Source organism: Ranitomeya imitator, chromosome 2 (assembly GCF_032444005.1).
Source record: "Ranitomeya imitator isolate aRanImi1 chromosome 2, aRanImi1.pri, whole genome shotgun sequence".
NCBI classification, from domain to species: domain Eukaryota; kingdom Metazoa; phylum Chordata; class Amphibia; order Anura; family Dendrobatidae; genus Ranitomeya; species Ranitomeya imitator.
Window position 1 is genome coordinate 653,000,212 of NC_091283.1, and position 21,543 is coordinate 653,021,754.

Genomic DNA, 21,543 nt, shown 5'->3' on the forward strand with positions numbered 1-21,543 from the left:
TGGAGAGCTGTCACACAGACAGCTCTCCAGCTACCAAAGATGCCGAAGTCCCCGGGTAACCAGGGTAAACATCGGGTTACTAAGCGCAGGGCCGCGCTTAGTAACCCGATGTTTACCCTGGTTACCATTGTAAAAGTAAAAAAAAAAAAACACAGTACATACTCACATTCCGGTGTCTGTCACGTCCCCCGGCGTCAGCTTCCCGCACTGACTGTCAGCGTCGGCCGTAAAGCAGAGCACAGCGGTGACAATGGTAACCAGGGTAAACATCGGGTTACTAAGCGCGGCCCTGCGCTTAGTAACCCGATATTTACCCTGGTTACCAGTGAACACATCGCTGGATCGGCGTCACACACACCGATCCAGCGATGACAGCGGGTGATCAGCGACCAAAAAAAAAAGGTCCTGATCATTCCCAGCGACCAACGATCTCCCAGCAGGGGCCTGATCGTTGGTCGCTGTCACGCATAACGATTTAGTTAACGATATCGTTGCTACGTCACAAAAAGCAACGATATCGTTAACTAAATCGTTATGTGTGAAGGTACCTTTACTCTACCATTGTCTCGCCGGGATAATGGTAGATGTTATATCAGAGTTCCCAGGGTCGCTATTCCACCTGTGATATACACACAGAAAAGAGATATCGACGAGCGTAGGAAGATAACAGAGAACAGGCCATAGAGTCCGTACAAGGTCAAAAGCCAGTTGACATGATATCAGTGCTCCCAGGGTCGCTATTCTACCTGTGATACACACACACAGAAGAGGTAATGACAAGCGGAGGGAGATGACCAAGAACTGTCCATAGAGTCCATACAAGGTCCCAAGCCAGTTGACACGAGAGTCACCACTTGGCTTATCTGACCATCTCCATGGAACCAGGCGACCAGCGGGTCCCAAGCCTGGCTTTCTCCAAACATATCCATGGTTCAGAGATGGTCACTGGATCAGATCTGTGTCCTTCCAACTGGAGCCGAAAATCCCTAGGTTGTTTCCAATAGCGTCATAGATCAGTGTCCCTCGTGACTGTGCCATGATGAATTGGCTGCTGTCCTTTCTCTTGTCTGTTGGGTGGTTTGCAGAATGTCCGGCTGGTAGCTCGGTGTTACTTCAGTCTCCCAGGATGTGATCTCTGAGTCTTTTTATACCCAAAATATGTAAGCTATTTTTAGAATTACCCAGAGTCCTTCAGTCCAACATCAAGGTAAGGTAAACAATGGTGATGGGATCAAGGTAGCACTATTACCATATCAGCACACATCAATAAACAAAGCTTAACACACCCTATGTAAAGTCACTATTGGAGACTTAAGGTACCTTCACACTAAACGACGCTGCAGCGATCCAGACAACGATCCGGATCGCTGCAGTGTCGCTGTTTGGTCGCTGGAGAGCTGTCACACAGACAGCTCTCCAGCGACCAACAATGCCGGTAACCAGGGTAAACATTGGGTTACTAAGCGCAGGGCCGCGCTTAGTAACCCGATGTTTACCCTGGATACCATACTAAAAGTTAAAAAAAACAAACAAACGCTTCATACTTACCTTCGGCTGTCTGTCCCCGGCACTGTGCTTCTCTGTACTGGCTGTGAGCACAGCGGCCGGAAAGCAGAGCGGTGACGCCACCGCTCTGCTTTCCGGCCGCTGTGCTCACAGTGAGTGCAGGAAAGCACAGCGTCGGGGCAGACAGCGGAAGGTAAGTATGAAGCGTTTGTTTTTTTTTACTTTTAGGATGGTATCCAGGGTAAACATCGGGTTACTAAGCGCGGCCCTGCGCTTAGTAACCCGATGTTTACCCTGGTTACCAGCGCAGACATCGCTGAATCGGTGTCACACACGCCGATTCAGCGATGTCAGCGGGAGAGCCAGCGACCAAAGAAAGTTCTGGCCTTTTAGCCCCGACCAACGATATCACAGCAGGATTCTGATCGCTGCTGCGTGTCACACTGAACGATATCGCTAGCCAGGACGCTGCAACGTCACGGATCGCTAGCGATATCGTTTAGTGTGAAGGTAACTTTAAGGGAATGTGCACATGTTCAGTTTTTTTCGCGATAAAACCGCATTAGAAACCGCAGACATATGTATCCTATCATTTAGAGTGGATTCTGCAATTTTTGTGCACATGATGCGTTTTTTTCCGCGAAAAAAACGTATCACGGTAAAAAAAAAGTCAGCATGTTCATTAATTTTGCGGATTTTCTGCGTTTTTCCCGCTATTCTATGCATTTGGAAAAAAACGCACCAAAAATGCGTCAAACGCGAAAAAAACGCATGCGGATTTCTGGTAGAAATGTCCGGTTTTTGTCAGGAAAATTTCTGCAAGAAATCCTGACGTGTGCACATACCCTTACACAGTATGTTAGATAGTATATCAGTTGGCAAGTCTGTCTTCTTGACCCACCAGACATAAAACGCTTAAACTCACAAGCCAATATACAGATAAAAAGCCAGTTCTTTTGGTTTTGCAAAAAATATGGTTGTCTGGGAAATGAAGATACAATCTGGTTTCTTCACAACTGCCTTCTGGAAATCTGTCAAATCAGCAGTCTTCCCCTTGATTGAAGAGCCAACGAAAACACAACTAAGGGACCTTTTTAAATGTTTAGGAAGCCTTTGCAGGCGAGTTTTGTTAATTATTCTAATTTACGGAGATAATGACTTTTGGGTTTTCATTGGCTGTAAGCCATAATCATCAACATTAACAGAAATAAACACTTGAAATAAATCACTCTGTTTGTAATGACTTTATACGAGTTTCACTTTTTGTATTGAAGAACTGAAATGAATTAACTTTTTGATGATATTCTAATTTAATGAGAAGCTCCTGTATGTATGGAGACAGCAAACTATTCTAGGAAAATCTGGGAAGAAAATAGCACTCCTTCCCTCCAGAGTCTCGCGGTATGGCCAAGCAGTACTGTACAGGTTATAGACAGGGTATTTCTACATTCAGTAGAAATTATGGGACACATTTTCTCTTGCTATTTTGACCCATTTCCTAGTGTGAAAATGTAAAATCTGGGGCGAAAACAATATTTTGGTGGTAAAATGTGATTATTTTTTTCTTCACAGCCCAATGGTATAAAATTATGTGACCCACCTGTGGCGTCAATATGATATCCGCACACATATGAATATATGAATTCAGAGGTGTAGTTTGTAAAATGGGGGGTTATGCTGTTCTGCCACCTCAGGGGCTCTGCCAACATGATTTGGCACCCGAAAATCAGTGCAGCAAAATCTTAACTCCAATATGGACCTTCTTCCCTTCAGAGTTTTGCACTGTGCCTCAAAAGTAGTTTTTGACCACATATGGGGGGATTGACATACAAAAGGAGAAATTGTGTAACAAATATTGGGGTCCATTTTCTCCTATTACCTTGTGAAAAAAACAATTGAGAATTATTTTCACAGCTCTACGTTCTCTGAGGGGGTCTAGGTTCCAAAATCTTTTCACTTTTTGGGGGTTTCCATTGCTTAGACACATAGGGGCTCTCCAAAGGTGACTTATCGTCTGCTAATTATTCTTCCAAACGTTGTATTCAGTCAAATGGCGCTCCTTCCGAGCCCTGCCGTGCGCCCAAAAAAGTAGTTTCTCCTCACATATGGGGTATTGATGAAATTGCACACCAAACTGTTTGATGCAATTTCCTGTTACCTTTGTAAAAATGGTTTTGTAAATGTTGTTGAAAAAATTAGAAATCACTGGTTAAATTTTAACACAACTGCCTACTAAAACAAAATTACGTTTCAAAAATTGTGCTGATATAAAGTAGACATGTGGGAAATGTTAACTATTTTGTGTGACATAAAGCAGCACGTTAAGAGCATAAAAATAAAAAATTTGAAAATTGCAAAATTGTTGCCAGGATTCCTTTTTTTCCCCCCACAAATAAACACATGTGACATTGAATAAAGTTTCCCAGTAACATGAAGTACAATATGTCACAAAATTTGTCCTGATCATGAAAGTGAAAACAGGCTTGAGGCCTGAATGGGGAATAGTCTTTACCCCATGAAGCAAGATTTTGCATAGAGTCTCAGACCAAGGACGATTGACAGTCATCTTGTGTTTCTTCCATTTTACTAACAATTGTGCCAACAGTTGTGGCCTTCTCACCAAGCTGCTTGACTATTGTCCAGGATGCTGTGCCCTCAGGGATACTCACCACTGTGGGATTCATTAGATATTTTCAAGCAGAAGCACTTTATTGTTCTACATTGCAACAACTTCAGTGTCTTCATGCTGGTGCCCCCTAATAGCAAGTCCCCTGACGATTTCTCCTAAGAAAAAAAAAAAACACGTCGGGAGGGAACCTCTTTTTGGGGTAATAGCTCCACTTGGGTACTGCCCTTGTTAGGGCAGGAGAAACTGCAGAAGGCACGAAAGGGCAGAGTGAGGGATCCTTCTACTCATTTGGACGTGACCCGGAGAACAGTCTGCACTTCAATTGGGTGAGATCCATAATGTTTCTTCCTTTTGCATTTACCTTATTGGAGTGTGACTAGGGTTGAGCGAAACAGATCGGACAAATTCAAAAATCGCCGACTTTCGGCAAAGTCGGGTTTCATGAAACCTGACCCGATCCTAGTGTGGGATCGGCCATGAGGTCGCCAATCTGCGCGCAAAAGTCGCGTTTCGTATGACGCTTTCAGCACCATTTTTCAGCCAATGAAGGAGGACGCAGAGTGTGGACAGCGTGATGACATAGGTCCCACCATCTTAGAGAAGGGCATGACAGTGATTGGCTTGCTTTCTGCGGCGTCACAGGGGCTATAAAGGGGCGTGCACACCGACCGCCATCTTACTTCTGCTGATCTTAGCATAGGGAGAGGTTGCTGCAGCTTCATCAGAAGAAGGGATATAGTTAGGGAGGGAAGTTTAACCCCCAAAACTGCTTGTGCTGTAGCGATTTCCACTGTCCAGCACCACAATTTGTTTGCAGGGACAGTGGAGGCTATATTTTTGTGCATCAGCTCTGTAGCTTATTAGGCTGCCTTATCAGGCTCCATGATAGCTGCATTGCTGTTTGCACACTGCTGTGCAAACCAACTGCTTTTTTAAAAGCAAAAATCCTGTTGCTCCTTTCTGCACAGTTACCGTATAAACTCGAGTATAAGCCGAGATTTTCAGCCCAAATTTTTGGGCTGAAAGTGCCCCTCTCGGCTTATACTCGAGTCAAGGTGGGTGGCAGGGTCGGCGGGTGAGGGCGCTGAGGCATACTTACCTGCTTCCAGCGATCCTGACGCTCCCCGCCTGTCCCACGGTCTTCGGTGCTGCAGTTCTTCCACTGTTCAGCGGTCACGTGGGACCGCTCATTAGAGAAATGAATAAGCGGCTCCACCTCCCATAGGGGTGGAGCCACATATTCATTTCTCTAATCAGCGGTAACGGTGACCGCTGATAGAGGAAGAAGCTGCGGCACCGAAGACAGCTGTACGGGGGAAGGAGCCGGACGCCGGAACCAGGTAAGTATCGCATATTTACCTGTCCCCGTTCCAGCCGCCGGGCGCCGCTCTGTCTTCCCGCCGTCTATCCGCTCTGACTGTGCAGGTCAGAGGGCGCGATGACGCATATACGGTGCGCGGCGCCCTCTGCCTGATCAGTCAGAGCGGAGAGACGCCGGGACCGGACGCTGGGAGCTGCAAGCAAGAGAGGTGAGTATGGCATTTTTTTTTTTTTATTGCAGCAGCAGCAATGGCACAGATTTATGTGGAGCATCTATGGGGAAATATGAACGATGCAGAGCACTATATGGCACAGCTATGGGGAAATATGAACGGTGCAGAGCACTATATGGCACAGCTATGGGGCAAGAATGATCTATTTTTGAAATTCACCGGTAAATGCTGCATTTCCACCCTAGGCTTATACTCGAGTCAATAAGTTTTCACAGTTTTTTGTGGCAAAATTAGGGGGGTTGGCTTATACTCGGGTCGGCTTATACTCGAGTATATACGGTATCTTGTTTATTTGTCCACATTTTTGTGTACAGCAGTCTTTTTTATTGCTGCCATACTTTTCCTGAGATCATTGTAGGGAGATTGAAATTGTACTACAGTCCTTGCATTTTTTCATATATCTTCCAGCCACTTTCTGCCACTTACATTGTGTTTTATGCACAGGGCCTGAGTTTTGGTTCAGTCTCCCCCTCAAAGAAAGGGAGATTTAAATTCTCAACAAGTTTATATACACCTTCTACCTTGTTTTACAGTACCATATAACGATTGTTATTTTGGTTAGATTTTCCAAAAAATGAGGAAGTCTCATGGTGCATCTGGTGGTAGTGGCAAAAGCACAATAGCACCTAAGGCTGGAGGTGTTGAGCCAGCGTCATCGTCTGGCTACACAAGGCCTCGAAGGCTCCCTTATCTGGGAGTAGCAAAACAGCTTTTAAAGCCGGAGCAGCAGGAAAAAGTTTTGGCTTTCCTTGCTGACTCAGCCTTTAGCTCTTTTGCCTCCTCTTCAGAAAGTTCCAAATATAAAAGCAGCGAGTCGTCAGTGGATGCTCCCGGTCAGAAACAAGACGTTTCCTTGTGTCCTTCACCCAAACCAAAAGTGAAGGATGCGTCAGGCAACACTACAGGTTACTCCATGGAGCTCTTTACACATACCGTGCCTGGGTTAGAAAGGGAAATTGTTAATTGTCCATTACAAGATGAATCGGACATGGAGTGCACTGATGCACAGCCACAGCTAGATTATTATGCTGTTCCACTGACTCAGATCACTACATTGCCCTCGCAGTGTACTGAGCCAGAATCTGACCCTGATGAGACTATGGTGCCCCGTCCTGAACGCTATAGCACCTTACACGGTGACACAGAGGAAGGTGCACATGACATTGAAGAGGAGGTGATAGATGACCCATTTGTTGACCCAGATTGGCAGCCATTGGGGAAAGAGGGTGCCGCTGCCAGTAAATCAGAAGCGGAGGAGGATGATCCGCAGCAGCCATCTACATCGCAAAAGCTGTCATCTGGCAGGCCCGTATCAGGCCAAAAACTTTTTTCAAAAACAAAAACAGTTGTAGGACAGCGTGGCCATCCGGTGAAAGTAGCACAGCGTGCAATGCCTGAAAAGGCATTCCATAGTAGGAAGAGTTTAGTGTGGCAATTTTTTAACCATGATCCGAATGATCAGTCAAAAGTTAACTGTAAGAAATGCTCAAAGACCTTTAGCAGAGGGAAGAATCTTCAAAATCTAAATACAACGTGCATGCTTAGACATTTAACCAGCATGCACTTGCAAGCCTGGACTAACTACCAAACCTCCCGTATCGTTGCTGCACCTGCTCAGAATGAAGGTAGTTAGCAACGCTACATTGCTTTCCTCACTGTAAGCCCACCGGTTAGGACACCACCAGCAGCAAATGTGGAGGTATCATCGCAAGGCCAAAGCAGTCAGGGAATCACAAGGTTATTGGTAGGAAACACTGTATGTAGGCCAACATCAAGAATACCATCACCAACCCTCTCTCAATCCGCCATGTCTACCACCACCGCTAGTTCCACCATATGCACCTCTCCAGTCCAGCTCACCCTACAAGAGACTCTCGTTAGGAAAAGAAAGTACTCATCCTCTCATCCGCGTACACAGGGTTTGAACGCCCACATTGCTATACTAATCTCGTTAGAGATGATGCCCTACCGGTTGGTTGAAAGCGAAGCTTTCAAAGACCTGATGGCTTACGCAGTACCACGCTATGACATACCCAGTCAGCACTTCTTTGCAAGAAAAGCCATCCCAGCCCTCCACCAGCATGTCAAAGAATCCATTGTCCATGCACTGAGGCAATCAGTCAGTAGAAAGGTGCACCTCACAACAGATGCATGGACCAGTAGGCATGGCCAGGGACATTACGTGTCCATCACGGCACACTGGGTTAAATGTGGTGGATGCAGGGTCCACAGGGGACAGCCATAGTGGGACAGTTCTGCCTAGCCCACGGTCTAGGAAACAGTTGGCTGTAGGCGTTTTCGCCACCCCTCCTCCTCCAAAAGCGAAAGCTCGTCCACAGAGCTCAGTCACACGACCACGCCATCCGCAGCTGCCAGTGTTGCACACGAGGTGTTCCATTATCGAACAGCTAGTGGTAAGCGTCAGCAGGCTGTGTTACAAATGAAGTGTTTGGGCGACAACAGACACACTGCGGAAGTACTGGCCGAGTACTTGCAGCAACAAACTCAGTCATGGCTGGGCAGTGTACATCTTGAGTCAGGCAAGGTAGTCAGTGATAACGGAAGGAATTTTATGGCTGCCATAGGCCTTTCAGAACTGAAACACATACCTTGCCTAGCTCACACCTTGAACCTGGTGGTGCAATGCTTCCTCAAAAATTATCTGGAGTTACCAGCCCTGCTCCTGAAGGTGCGAAGACTTTGCTCGCACATCCGCCGGTCGCCCGTACACTCCAGCCGTATGCTGAACCATCAGCGATTGCTGAATCTTCCCCAGCACCGCCTAATAATCAACATTGCAACAATGTGGAACTCCACACTGCACATGCTTCAGAGGCTGTGCGAACAGAGGCGTGCTGTAATTAATTTGTGGGAGGATACACATACACGAGCAGGCAGTTGGATGGCAGACATGGAGTTGTCTGGTGTGCAATGGTCGAAGCTCCAAGACGTCTGTCAAGTCCTTCAGTGTTTTGAGGAATGCACACAGCTGGTAAGTGCAGACGACGCCATCATAAGCATGAGCATCCCACTAATGCGTCTGCTGATGCAAAGTTTGACGCACATTAAGAAGCTGGCATCTGCAGCCGAGGAGGAGGGAAGCCTTGATGACAGTCAGCCATTGTCTGCTCAGGGAACTCTCCTAGATGAGGTGGCGCACAAAGAGGAGGAGGAGGATGATGGGGATGAATATTTATGGGAGGAGGATGCTTCTCAGGGGGCAATAGAAACTGGTGGCGTTGCAAGGTCAGGTACAGGGTTTTTGCGGGACACAAATGATGTTGATTTGCAAGAAAGTGCTCCTCAACCCAGCACAAGCAGTGAATTGACACCTGGAACATTGGCCCACATGGCTGAGTATGCTTTGCGTATCCTAAAAAGGGACCCCCGCATTATCAAAATGATGACCGATGACGATTACTGATTGGCCTGCCTCCTGGATCCACGATATAAAGGAAAATTACAAAATATCATGCCACATGAGAACCTTGAGCAAATATTGGCTACCAAACAAGCAACTCTTGTAGACCGTTTGGTTCAGGCATTCCCAGCACACAGCGGCGGTGATGGTTCTCACACGAGCCGTAGGGGGCAACATGGCAGAGGTGTTTGAGGTGCACAAATCCGAAGTGGCGTTGGACAGAGGGGTTTTATGATCAGGGTGTGGAGTGATTTCACAAAGACCGCTGACACGACAGGTACTGTTGCATCGATTCAAAGTGACAGGAGACAGCATTTGTCCAGTATGGTTACGAACTACTTTTCCTCCCTTATCTATGTTCTCCCTTACAGGTCATTCCCCTTTGATTACTGGGCATCTAAAATAGACACCTGGCCTGAATTGGCAGAATATGCATTACAGGAACTCGCTTGCCCTGCTTCTAGTGTGCTATCAGAAAGAGTCTTCAGTGCTGCTGGATCAATACTAACCGACAAAAGGACACGTCTGGCTACCCAGAATGTTGATGATCTAACCTTCATTAAAATGAACCAATCATGGATTTCAAATTATTTTGCCCCACCTTCTCCTGCTGACACGTAGCTTGCCTGAAAAATGTCTTGCTTTTGGCTTCCTCTTACGGACTTCTCCAATTCCTCCATTTGCAGCTGCTGAATGTCCACCATAGGCCATTTTTATACCTCCCTAAATGGTCTGACTCCCCCCACAGGGCCGTGGTCACCACCTGGCGCAAGCACCCGTGCGAGTGCCGTTTGCCTGGACAGGTGGGTGCACCCACTCTTGGGCAACGGCACTGGCACAGGGTTCCTCATAGTACAATGAAGTGTCTCTGACGGTGGTGGTGCACAACCAAAGTCAGACACACCGTTGTAATAGGAGGGGCCCTGTGCCAGTACCGCCGCCCACAAGAGTGTTCCTCCCCAGCTCGAACAGTGCTCTACCACTTGCAATACTTACCTCTCCGTGCCCCACCACTGTGCAGTCTGTGCTGTTAAATCCTTCAATAGCACTGCCAATACAAATTTGTTGAAATGATAGATGATAGTTAAAATATACAGGGGCCCTGGCCTCCATTTAGACCAGTTAATACTTTGCGCCTACTACCACTGTCTGCTACTCAGCAGAGGAGCCCACCCCAGTACCTAGCTATGCCACCTGTTTATTTATGAACTATTTTTTGGCAGACATTTAGCCCACTTTATTATTTGGGCCTACCAACTGTGTCTGCCACTCATTACAGTTGTCCTCCACTGAACAAAGCAATGCCGCTTGTTTAGTCCTGTTACCAATTTTTAACTGCATTTAGCCCACTTTATTACTTGGGCCTACTAACTGTCTGCCACTCATTCCAGTTGTCCTCCACTGAACAAAGCAATGCCGCCTGTTTAGTCCTGTTACCAATTTTGAACTGCATTTAGCCAACTTTATTATTTGGGCCTATATCTGTGTTTCCTCCTCATCTTGCCCATGGCCCAGCCACTGCTAGATGAGTCTGCTGGTACATTGACCCAGACCACTAAGTTCCCCTTGCAGTCTACACAGCCTAAATCTGACCCTGCTGAAAGTCAGGTTCCCCTTCCCGCATACTATACCACCTTACATGGGGCAAAGAGGAAAGTGCAGATGAAAGTGCAGGTTCCTTCATCAGGTGGGGGGCATAGTCGTTGGCGAAGTCACTGGCACAGGGCCCCTCATAGTACGCAAAAGTGTCTCTGGCAGGGGGAGGCGCCACCCGCCGTCAAACACACCGCCGTACTATGAGGGGCCCTGTGCCAGTGCCAATGAGTGCCCCCCCCCCCCCCTGCTTGCTCAGGATCACAGCACTTGCAAAGTTGAAATACTTACCTCTCCCTGCTCCACCGCCGTGACGATTTCCGCGTTTCCTGGGCCCACGAAAATCTTGAGCCAGCACTACCACCCACAACTTTAGCCAAATGACCCCCTGTTTTCAATGCCTAACTATTATTATAAAGTAAATTAAGATTGACAAGTTTCAGTAATACGAATTGATGTTTTTGGCATTAAAATGGGCACTGTAGGCGTTTTCCTGTCCTCCACTCACTGCCGACTTTGATTCCCCATTGACTTGCATTGGGTTTCAGTCGGCCCCCGACTTTTCGCAATAATCGTCCGATTTCAGCCGACTCGACTTTTGACAAAGTCGGGTTTCGCGAAACCCGGCTTGATCCGAAAAAAGTAAAAGTCTCTCAACGCTGTGACACTTTACCTATTTAGCCCTAGCATCACTAGTCAGATATGTTAGCTAGCATTCTTACTAAAGGTTGGGAATGCTTTTTTGTGCTTTCTTGTATCTTGACAGTAGGCGTTGGGTTTGGATTTGGGCTCTTGTTGCACTGCTGAATTTTTAAGTTATGATTTAATTAAAAGTTAATTTTTTAACAGGATCTTATGCAAAGGAGAAATACCATCACAACATGACCGGACCACATAGTGACCGAATAATACAATACTGTTCATTAATATAAACCACAATACCAACAACCCTGTTATTACGACCATTAACATCATACACAAGAGCTCTGTATACAATGTATAGCATAAGTGTACAGGTAATACAGTCAGAACCGGCTCCAGGTTTTCGTGGGCCCTGGGCGAAAGTCTCATTGGGTCTGTTTAACACATACCACAATTCATGATGCACAGATACAGCAGAGGAATATAGTTATATAGTAACTAGATGGTGGCCCGTTCCTAAAAAATTCGGGTATTTTAGAATATGTATGTATGTATATAGCAGCCACATAGTATATAGCACAGGCCACGTAGTATACAGGTCCTTCTCAAAAAATTAGCATATAGTGTTAAATTTCATTATTTACCATAATGTAATGATTACAATTAAACTTTCATATATTATAGATTCATTATCCACCAACTGAAATTTGTCAGGTCTTTTATTGTTTTAATACTGATGATTTTGGCATACAACTCCTGATAACCCAAAAAACCTGTCTCTATAAATTAGCATATTTCACCCATCCAATCAAATAAAAGTGTTTTTTAATAACAAACAAAAAAACCAACAAATAATAATGTTCAGTTATGCACTCAATACTTGGTCGGGAATCCTTTGGCAGAAATGACTGCTTCAATGCGGCGTGGCATGGAGGCAATCAGCCTGTGACACTGCTGAGATGTTATGGAGGCCCAGGATGCTTCAATAGCGGCCTTAAGCTCATCCAGAGTGTTGGGTCTTGCGTCTCTCAACTTTCTCTTCACAATATCCCACAGATTCTCTATGGGGTTCAGGTCAGGAGAGTTGGCAGGCCAATTGAGCACAGTAATACCATGGTCAATAAACCATTTACCAGTGGTTTTGGCACTGTGAGCAGGTGCCAGGTCGTGCTGAAAAATGAAATCTTCATCTCCATAAAGCATTTCAGCCGATGGAAGCATGAAGTGCTCCAAAATCTCCTGATAGCTAGCTGCATTGACCCTGCCCTTGATGAAACACAGTGGACCAACACCAGCAGCTGACATGGCACCCCACACCATCACTGACTGTGGGTACTTGACACTGGACTTCAGGCATTTTGGCATTTCCTTCTCCCCAGTCTTCCTCCAGACTCTGGCACCTTGATTTCCGAATGACATGCAAAATTTGCTTTCATCAGAAAAAAGTACTTGGGACCACTTAGCAACAGTCCAGTGCTGCTTCTCTGTAGCCCAGGTCAGGCGCCTCTGCCGCTGTTTATGGTTCAAAAGTGGCTTTACCTGGGGAATGCGGCACCTGTAGCCCATTTCCTGCACACGCCTGTGCACGGTGGCTCTGGATGTTTCCACACCAGACTCAGTCCACTGCTTCTTCAGGTTCCCCAAGGTCTGGAATCGGTCCTTCTCCACAATCTTCCTCAGGGTCCGGTCTCCTCTTCTCGTTGTACAGCGTTTTCTGCCACATTGTTTCCTTCCAACAGACTTACCATTGAGGTGCCTTGATACAGCACTCTGGGAACAGCCTATTTGTTGAGAAATTTCTTTCTGGGTCTTACCCTCTTGCTTGAGGGTGTCAATGATGGCCTTCTTGACATCTGTCAGGTCGCTAGTCTTAAGGTACCGTCACACTTAGCGACGCTGCAGCGATACCGACAACGATCCGGATCGCTGCAGCGTCGCTGTTTGGTCGCTGGAGAGCTGTCACACAGACAGCTCTCCAGCGACCAACGATCCCGAGGTCCCCGGTAACCAGGGTAAACATCGGGTAACTAAGCGCAGGGCCGCGCTTAGTAACCCGATGTTTACCCTGGTTACCAGCGTAAAAAAACAAACAGTACATACTTACATTCAGCTGTCTGTCCCTTGCCGTCTGGTTCCTGCACTGACTGCTGGCCGTAAAGTGAAAGTGAAAGCACAGCACAGCGGTGAGTCACACAGCGGTGACTCACCGCTGTGGCTGTGCTCTGCTTTCACTTTACGGCCAGCAGTCAGTGCAGGAACCAGACGGCAAGGGACAGACAGCTGAATGTAAGTATGTACTGTTTGTTTTTTTACGCTGGTAACCAGGGTAAACAGCGGGTTACTAAGCGCGGCCCTGCGCTTAGTTACCCGATGTTTACCCTGGTTACCAGTGAAGACATCGCTGAATCGGTGTCACACACGCCGATTCAGCGATGTCTGCGGGGAGTCCAGCGATGAAATAAAGTTCTGGACTTTCTTCCCCGACCAGCGACCTCCCAGCAGGGGCCTGATCGCTGCTGCCTGTCACACTGGACGATATCGCTAGCGAGGACGCTGCAACGTCACGGATCGCTAGCGATATCGTCTAGTGTGACAGTACCTTTACTCATGATGGGGGTTTTGAGTAATGAACCAGGCAGGGAGTTTATAAAAGCCTCAGGTATATTTTGCATGTGTTTAGAGTTAATTAGTTGATTCAGAAGATTAGGGTAATAGGTCGTTTAGAGAACCTTTTCTTGATATGCTAATTTATTGAGACAGGTTTTTTGGGTTATCAGGAGTTGTATGCCAAAATCATCAGTATTAAAACAATAAAAGACCTGACAAATTTCAGTTGGTGGATAATGAATCTATAATATATGAAAGTTTAATTGTAATCATTACATTATGGTAAATAATGAAATTTAACACTATATGCTAATTTTTTGAGAAGGACCTGTATAGGAGTACTATGTGGCCTGTGCTATATACTATGTGGCTGCTATATTAATATTGCATGCATATGTAGGCCACGTAGTATATAGGAGTACTATGTGGCCTGTGCTATATACTATGTGGCTGCTATATTAATATTGCATGCATATTGTAGAATACCCGATGCGTTAATACAGGCCACGCAGTAAATAACACAGCCCACGTAGTATATAACACAGCCCACACAGTATATAGCAGCCAGGCAGTATATCACACAGCCCACGTAGTATATAACACTGGCCACATAATATATAACACAGCCCATGTAAAATATAGCACAGCCCACATAGTATCTAACACTGCCCATAGAAGTAAATAGTCATACAGCTTCATAAGATACAAGACTACTCCGCACAGCTGGGGCCACCATACACATAGATCACTACGCCCTGGCCCGGCCACTCACCGTGTAATTAAAATAAAAAATAGTGATATACTCACCTGCCGGGGTCCAGCGAAGCTGTGCCGATGCACGCGCGGCTGCCGCCATCTTTCATTCCCAGGATGCATTGCGAAATTACCCAGATGACTTAGCGGTCTCGCGAGACCGCTAAGTCATCTGGCTAATTTCGCAATGCATCTCTGGGAACGGAAGCTGGCGGCAGGCGCGAGCGCATCGTCGGACGACGGAAGGTGAGAATAGCAGGTTTTTTGTTTTTTTATTATTTTTAACATTAGATCTTTTTACTATTGATGCTGCATAGGCATCAATAGTAAAAAGTTGGTCACACAGGGTTAATAGCAGCGTTAACGGAGTGCGTTACCCGCGGCATAACGCGGTCCGTTAACGCTGGCAATAACCCTGTGTGAGCGGTGACTGGATGGGAGTATGGAGCGAGCGCCGGGCACTGACTGGACGGAAGTAGGGAGGGACTAATTCTCGGCTTGACTGTGCCCATCGCTGATTGGTCGCGACAGCCAGGACAGGCAGCTGGCGAGACCAATCAGCGACGCGGGATTTCCGTTACAGACGGAAGTAACCCTTAGACAATTATATATATACTAGATGGTGGCCCGATTCCAATGTATCGGGTATTCTAGAATATGTATTTATGTATGTATATAGCACAGGCCACATAGTATATAGGAGCCATGTAGTATATAGCAAATACTTCATGGCCTGTGCTATATACTATGTGGCTGCTATATACATACATATTGTAGAATACCCGATGCGTTAATACAGGCTACGCAATATATAACAGTGGCCACGCAGTATATAACACAGCCACGTACTATATAACATAGCCCACGCAGTATATAGTAGCCACGCAGTATATAACACAGGCGATGTAGTATATAACACAGGCTACACAGTATATAACACTGGCCACGTAATATATATCACAGCCGACGCAGTATATAGCAGCCACGTAGTATATAACACTGCCCACGCAGTATATAACAGTGGCCACGTAATGTATAGCACAGCCCACGCAGTATATAACACTGCCTATGTATTATATAGCAGCCACCCGGTATCTAACAGCCCACATAGTATACAGCAGTGTGGGCACCAACAGTGGCCACGTAATATATAGCACAGCCCATGCAGTATATAGCAGCCACGTAGTATATAACACTACCTATGTAGTATATAGCAGCCACGCGGTATGTAACACAGCCCACGTAGTATACAGCAGTGTGGGCACCATATCCCTGTTAAAAAAATAATTAAAGTAAAAAATACAGTTACATGAAAAAGTTTGGGCACCCCTATTAATCTTAAAGGGAACCTGTCACCCCGTTTTTTCAGATTGAGATAAAAATACTGTTAAATAGGGCCTGTGCTGTGCGTTACAATAGTGTATGTAGTGTACCCTGATTCCCCACCTATGCTACGAAATACATTACCAAAGTCGCCGTTTTCGCCTGTCAATCAGGCTGGTCAGGTCAGGTGGGCGTGGTGACATCGCTGTTTCTTCCCCAGCTTTCCGTTGGTGGCGTAGTGGTGTGCGCATGTCCAAGTGCCGAATCCACTGCGCGCAGGTGAAGAAAAAACGCGCGATCAGCGCTATTACCCTTGTCATCGGTGGGGGCGGCCATCTTCCTGAGGCCACGCGTGCGCAGATGGAGTGCTCTGCTGCATGGGGCTTCAGGAAAATGGCCGCAGGATGCCGCGCGTGCGCAGATGGAGATCGCGGCGGCCATTTTCCTGAAGCCGAGATGCAAACTCGGCTTTGGGAAAATGGCCGCCGCGATCTCCATCTGCGCACGCGCGGCCACCCGCGGCCATTTTCCTGAAGCCCCATGCAGCAGAGCACTCCATCTGCGCACGCGCGGCCTCAGGAAGATGGCCGCCCCCTCCGATGACAAGGGTAATCGCGCAGATCGCGCGCTTTTTCTTCACCTGCGCGCAGTGGATTCGGCACTTGGACATGCGCACACCACTACGCCACCAATGGAAAGCTGGGGAAGAAACAGCGATGTCACCAAGCCCACCTGACCTGACCAGCCTGATTGACTGGCGAAAACTGCGACTTTGGTAATGTATTTTGCAGCATAGGTGGGGAATCAGGGTACACTACATACACTATTGTAACGCACAGCGCAGGCCCTATTTAACAGTATTTTTATCTCAATCTGAAAAAACGGGGTGACAGGTTCCCTTTAAGCTTAATGTTTTATAAAAATTGTTTTTTTTGCAACAGCTATTTCACTTTCTCATGATTGCATACACCTGGCTATGAAGTTCAAAGCTCAAATGAGGTTAGAAAACCAAAAAAAGTGCTTTAGTAAGTCAGTAAAAAGTAGGTAGGAGTATTTAAAACAAGAAAATGATAAGGGTGCCCATACTTATGCACCTGTCAAATTTTGTTTGAATGCAGATTGCACATTTTCTGTTAGTACAATAAACCTCATTTCAAGGCAGAAACATTACTGTGTCCAACAGTTATTAGATGTATGAAACTGAAATAGCTGTTGCAAAAAAAACAATTTTTATAAAACATTAAGCTTAATAGGGGTGCCCAAACTTTTTCATATAACTGTAGTTATATACTCACCCCCTGGGATCCACCGAAGCTCCAGCGATAGGCGCACGGCTGCCGCCATCTTCCGTTCCCAGGATGCATTGCAAAAATTACCCAGATGTCTTAGCGGTCTCGCGAGACTGCTAAGTCTTCTGGGTAATTTCGCAATGCATCGCCGGGAACGGAAGATGGCGGCCGGCGCGAGCGGCTCGGCGGACTGCAGAGGGTGAGAATAGCAGGTTTTTTAAAATTATTTTTAACATTACATTTTTTTACTATCGATGCCGCATAGGCAGCATCAATAGTAAAAAGTTGGGGATACACAGGGTTAATAGCAGCAGTTACGGAGTGCGTTACCCGCGGCATAACGTGGTCCGTTACCGCCGGCATTAACCCTACGTGAGCAGTCACTGGAGGGGAGTATGCGGGCGCCGGGCACTGACTGCAGGGAGTAAGGAGCGGCCATTTTCTTCCGGACTGTGCCCATCGCTGATTGGTCATGGCTGTTTTGCCGCGACCAATCCGAGACTTGGATTTCCATAACAGACAGAGGCCGCGACCAATGAATATCTGTGACAGAAAGACAGACGGAAGTGACCCTTAGACAATTATATAGTAGACTAGATGGTGGCCCGATTCTAACGCATCGGGTATTCTAGAATATGCATGTCCACGTAGTATATTGCCCAGCCACGTAGTATATTGCCCAGCCTCTTAGTAATATATTGCCCAGCCTCTTAGTAATATATTGCCCAGCCTCTTAGTAATATATTGCCCAGCCTCTTAGTAATATATTGCCCAGCCTCTTAGTATATTGCCCAGCCACTTAGTATATTGCCCAGCCACTTAGTATATTGCCCAGCCACTTAGTATATTGCCCAGCCACTTAGTATATTGCCCAGCCACTTCGTAATATATTGCCCAGCCACTTAGTATATTGCCAAGCCACATAGTATATTGCCCAGCCACATAGTATATTGCCCAGCCACATAGTATATTGCCCAGCCACATAGTATATTGCCCAGCCACATAGCATATTGCCCAGCCACATAGCATATTGCCCAGCCACATAGCATATTGCCCAGCCACATAGCATATTGCCCAGCCACATAGCATATTGCCCAGCCACATAGTATATTGCCCAGCCACGTAGTATATTGCCCAGCCACATAGTATACAGCACAGAGCCTCGTAGTATACAGCAGTCACATAGTATACTGACCAGTCACGTAGTATATTGACCAGTCACGTAGTATGCACCATATCCCTGTTAAAAAAAAAAAGAATTAAAATAAAAAATAGTTACATACTCACCTTCCGGATCGAAGCGGCCGGTTACCGATGCTCGTCGCGTGCTCCGGTCTGAAGAGTGCATTGCGGTCTCGCGAGACAGCAATGCATGGAGCGGTCACCGGAGCGTCGCGAGGAGCATCGTAACCGGTCGCTTCGATCCGGGGGCCAACCGAGGGAGAGTATAGGCAGCATGAATAGTAAAAAGTTGGTCACACAGGGTTAATAGCGGTGTTAACCGAGTGCATTACACCGCGGTCAACGCTGCCATTAACCCTGTGTGAGCGCTGCCTGGAGGGGAGTATGCGGGCGCCGGGCACTGACTGTGGTGAGGAAGGAGCGGTCATTTTCTTCCGGACTGTGCCCGTCGCTGATTTGTCGTGGCTGTTTTGCTGCGACCAATCAGCAACATGGATTTCCATGACAGACAGAGGCCGCGACCAATGAATATCCGTGACAGACAGAAGGACAGACAGACAGAAAGACGGAAGTGACCCTTAGACAATTATATAGTAGATAGTACAATGCCAAATATATAGTAATTTAGTGCAATACCAAAGATTTCACTTACTTCTTACGTGCTCTGGGGTATTCAAAAGTTTTCATTTTAACCCCTTACCGACCTCCGCCGTACTATTACAGCAGAGGTCGGATCCCCTGCTTTGATGAGGGCTCCGGCGCAGAGCCCACTTCAAAGCCGGGACACGTCAGCTGTTTTGGACAGCTGACATGTGCCTGCAATAGCGGCGGGTGAAATCGCTATTCACCCGCCGCTATTAACTAGTTAAGTGCCGCTGTCAAATGCTGACAGCGGCATTTAACTGGCGCTTCCAGCCGCGTGGCCGGAAATGAGCGCATCGCCGACCCCCGTCACATGATCGGAGGTCAGCGATGCGTCGGAATAGCAACCAGAGGTCTCCTTGAGCCCTCTATGGTTGCTAATGCTGGATTGCTGTGAGCACCACCCTGTGGTCGGCACTCATAGCAAGCCTGCAATTCAGCTACATAGGAGTGATCTAATGATCGCTGCTATGTTGCTGAGCCGATCAGGCTATGACAGCTTTTAGCCTCCCATGGAGGCTATTGAAGCATGGCAAAAGTAAAAAAAGAAGAAAACAAAAAAAAAGTTTAAAAAAATATGAAAAAAATAAAAATATAAAAGTTTAAATAACCCCCTTTCACCCCATTCAAAATAAAGCAATAAAAAAAAAAAAATCAAACCTACACATATTGGTATCGCCGCGTTCAGATCAATAAAAAAAAAAGATTAAAGATCGCTAAACAGGCTAGTGAGAAAAAAAAATTCGAAACGCCAGAATTACGTTTTTTTTTGGTCACCGCCACATTGCATTAAAATGTAATAACGGGCAATCAAAAGAACGTATCTGCACCAAAATGGTATCAATAAAAACGCCAGCTCGGCACGCAAAAAATAAGCCCTCATTTGACCTCATATCACGAAAAATGGAGACACTACGGGTATTGGAAAATTGCGCAATTTTTTTTTTTTTTTTTTAGCAAAGTTTGGAATTTTTTTTACCACATAGATAAAACGTAACCTAGACATGTTTGGCGTCTATGAACTCGTAATGACCTGGAGAATCAAAATGGCAGGTTAATTTTAGCATTTAGTGAACCTAGCAAAAAAGCCAAACAAAAAAACAGTGTGGGATTGCACTTTTTTTGCAATTTCACCGCACTTGGAATTTTTGTTCCTGTTTTCTAGTACACGACATGCTAAAACCAATGATGTCGTTGAAAAGTGCAACTTGTCCCGCAAAAAACAAGCCTTAACATGGCCATATTGACAGAAAATTTAAAAAGTCATGGCTCTAGGAAGGAGAGGAGCGAAAAACGAGAACGCAAAAACGGAAAAGGGCAAGGTCGTGAAGGGGTTAAAATGGACAGTATATTCCTCCATACAGAAAATGGGCCCCATATAATGCTCCATACAGAAAATGGGCCCCATATAATGCTCCAAATTATAGGCACCACATAGTGCCCCAGTCTTATGGGTATCACATAGTGCTCCATACAGTCTCATGCGCACCACATAGTGCTCCATACAGTATAATGGAACCCGTATACTACTCCATACAGAATAATGGGCCCCATATAATGTTCCATACAGTATAATAGACTCCATATAATGCTCCATACATAATGGGCCCCATATATTGCTCCATACAGAATAACAGGTCCCACTTAATGCTCCATACATTTAAAAAAAAAAAAAAAAGCATAGAGGGCGCGCTGTAGTGATGCCATTGCACCCTCTACCCTGAGACATCACAGAATCAGAAGATGCGGAAAAGACTGAAGCTACGGAAGATCATGGAGAGGCGAATATAGCATACAGTTTGAAGTACGACAGCGAGTGGACTCCCTCCTTGCTCAGGACCCCGACACTTGCCCTGGTGGGGACGCCGGCCCTGAATACAGTGATCATCAGTAACATTATACACAGGAGATCTGTACATAGTATACCATGTATAGTGTGCTTATACATGCAATGCACTGACTCACCAGTGATGTCACGACTCTGTTGCCGGGTATTCCAGGATCAGAGGTTCCTTCCATGTCCCTAACGCTAGGGGCGCCCTAGCTTGCCCTGTTCCCCTGATTACTTCTGATGGAGATGCCTTAGCTCCTGAATCTGCCCTCCGTCTGTACCCTTTCCCCACCCAGGGAAAAGAGGAGTAGTAGTGTACTGTAATATACCAACCAGACTAACAAGGTAATAAGAACAGGGGTAACTAAAAAAAACAAATAAACAAAATATACTCCCACATGTAACAGGAATGCATCAGGAGTGGGGGATGGGGGTTAAACCAAAGTAGGAGAAGAAAGGGAATTATCACACATTCAAAACCTGGCAACAGTCACAGATAAACCCTCCAAAAGTCTTCTCCTATAATAACCAACAGCCTCCAGCCATGCAGCATAAGCTAGCTTTGACAGCAA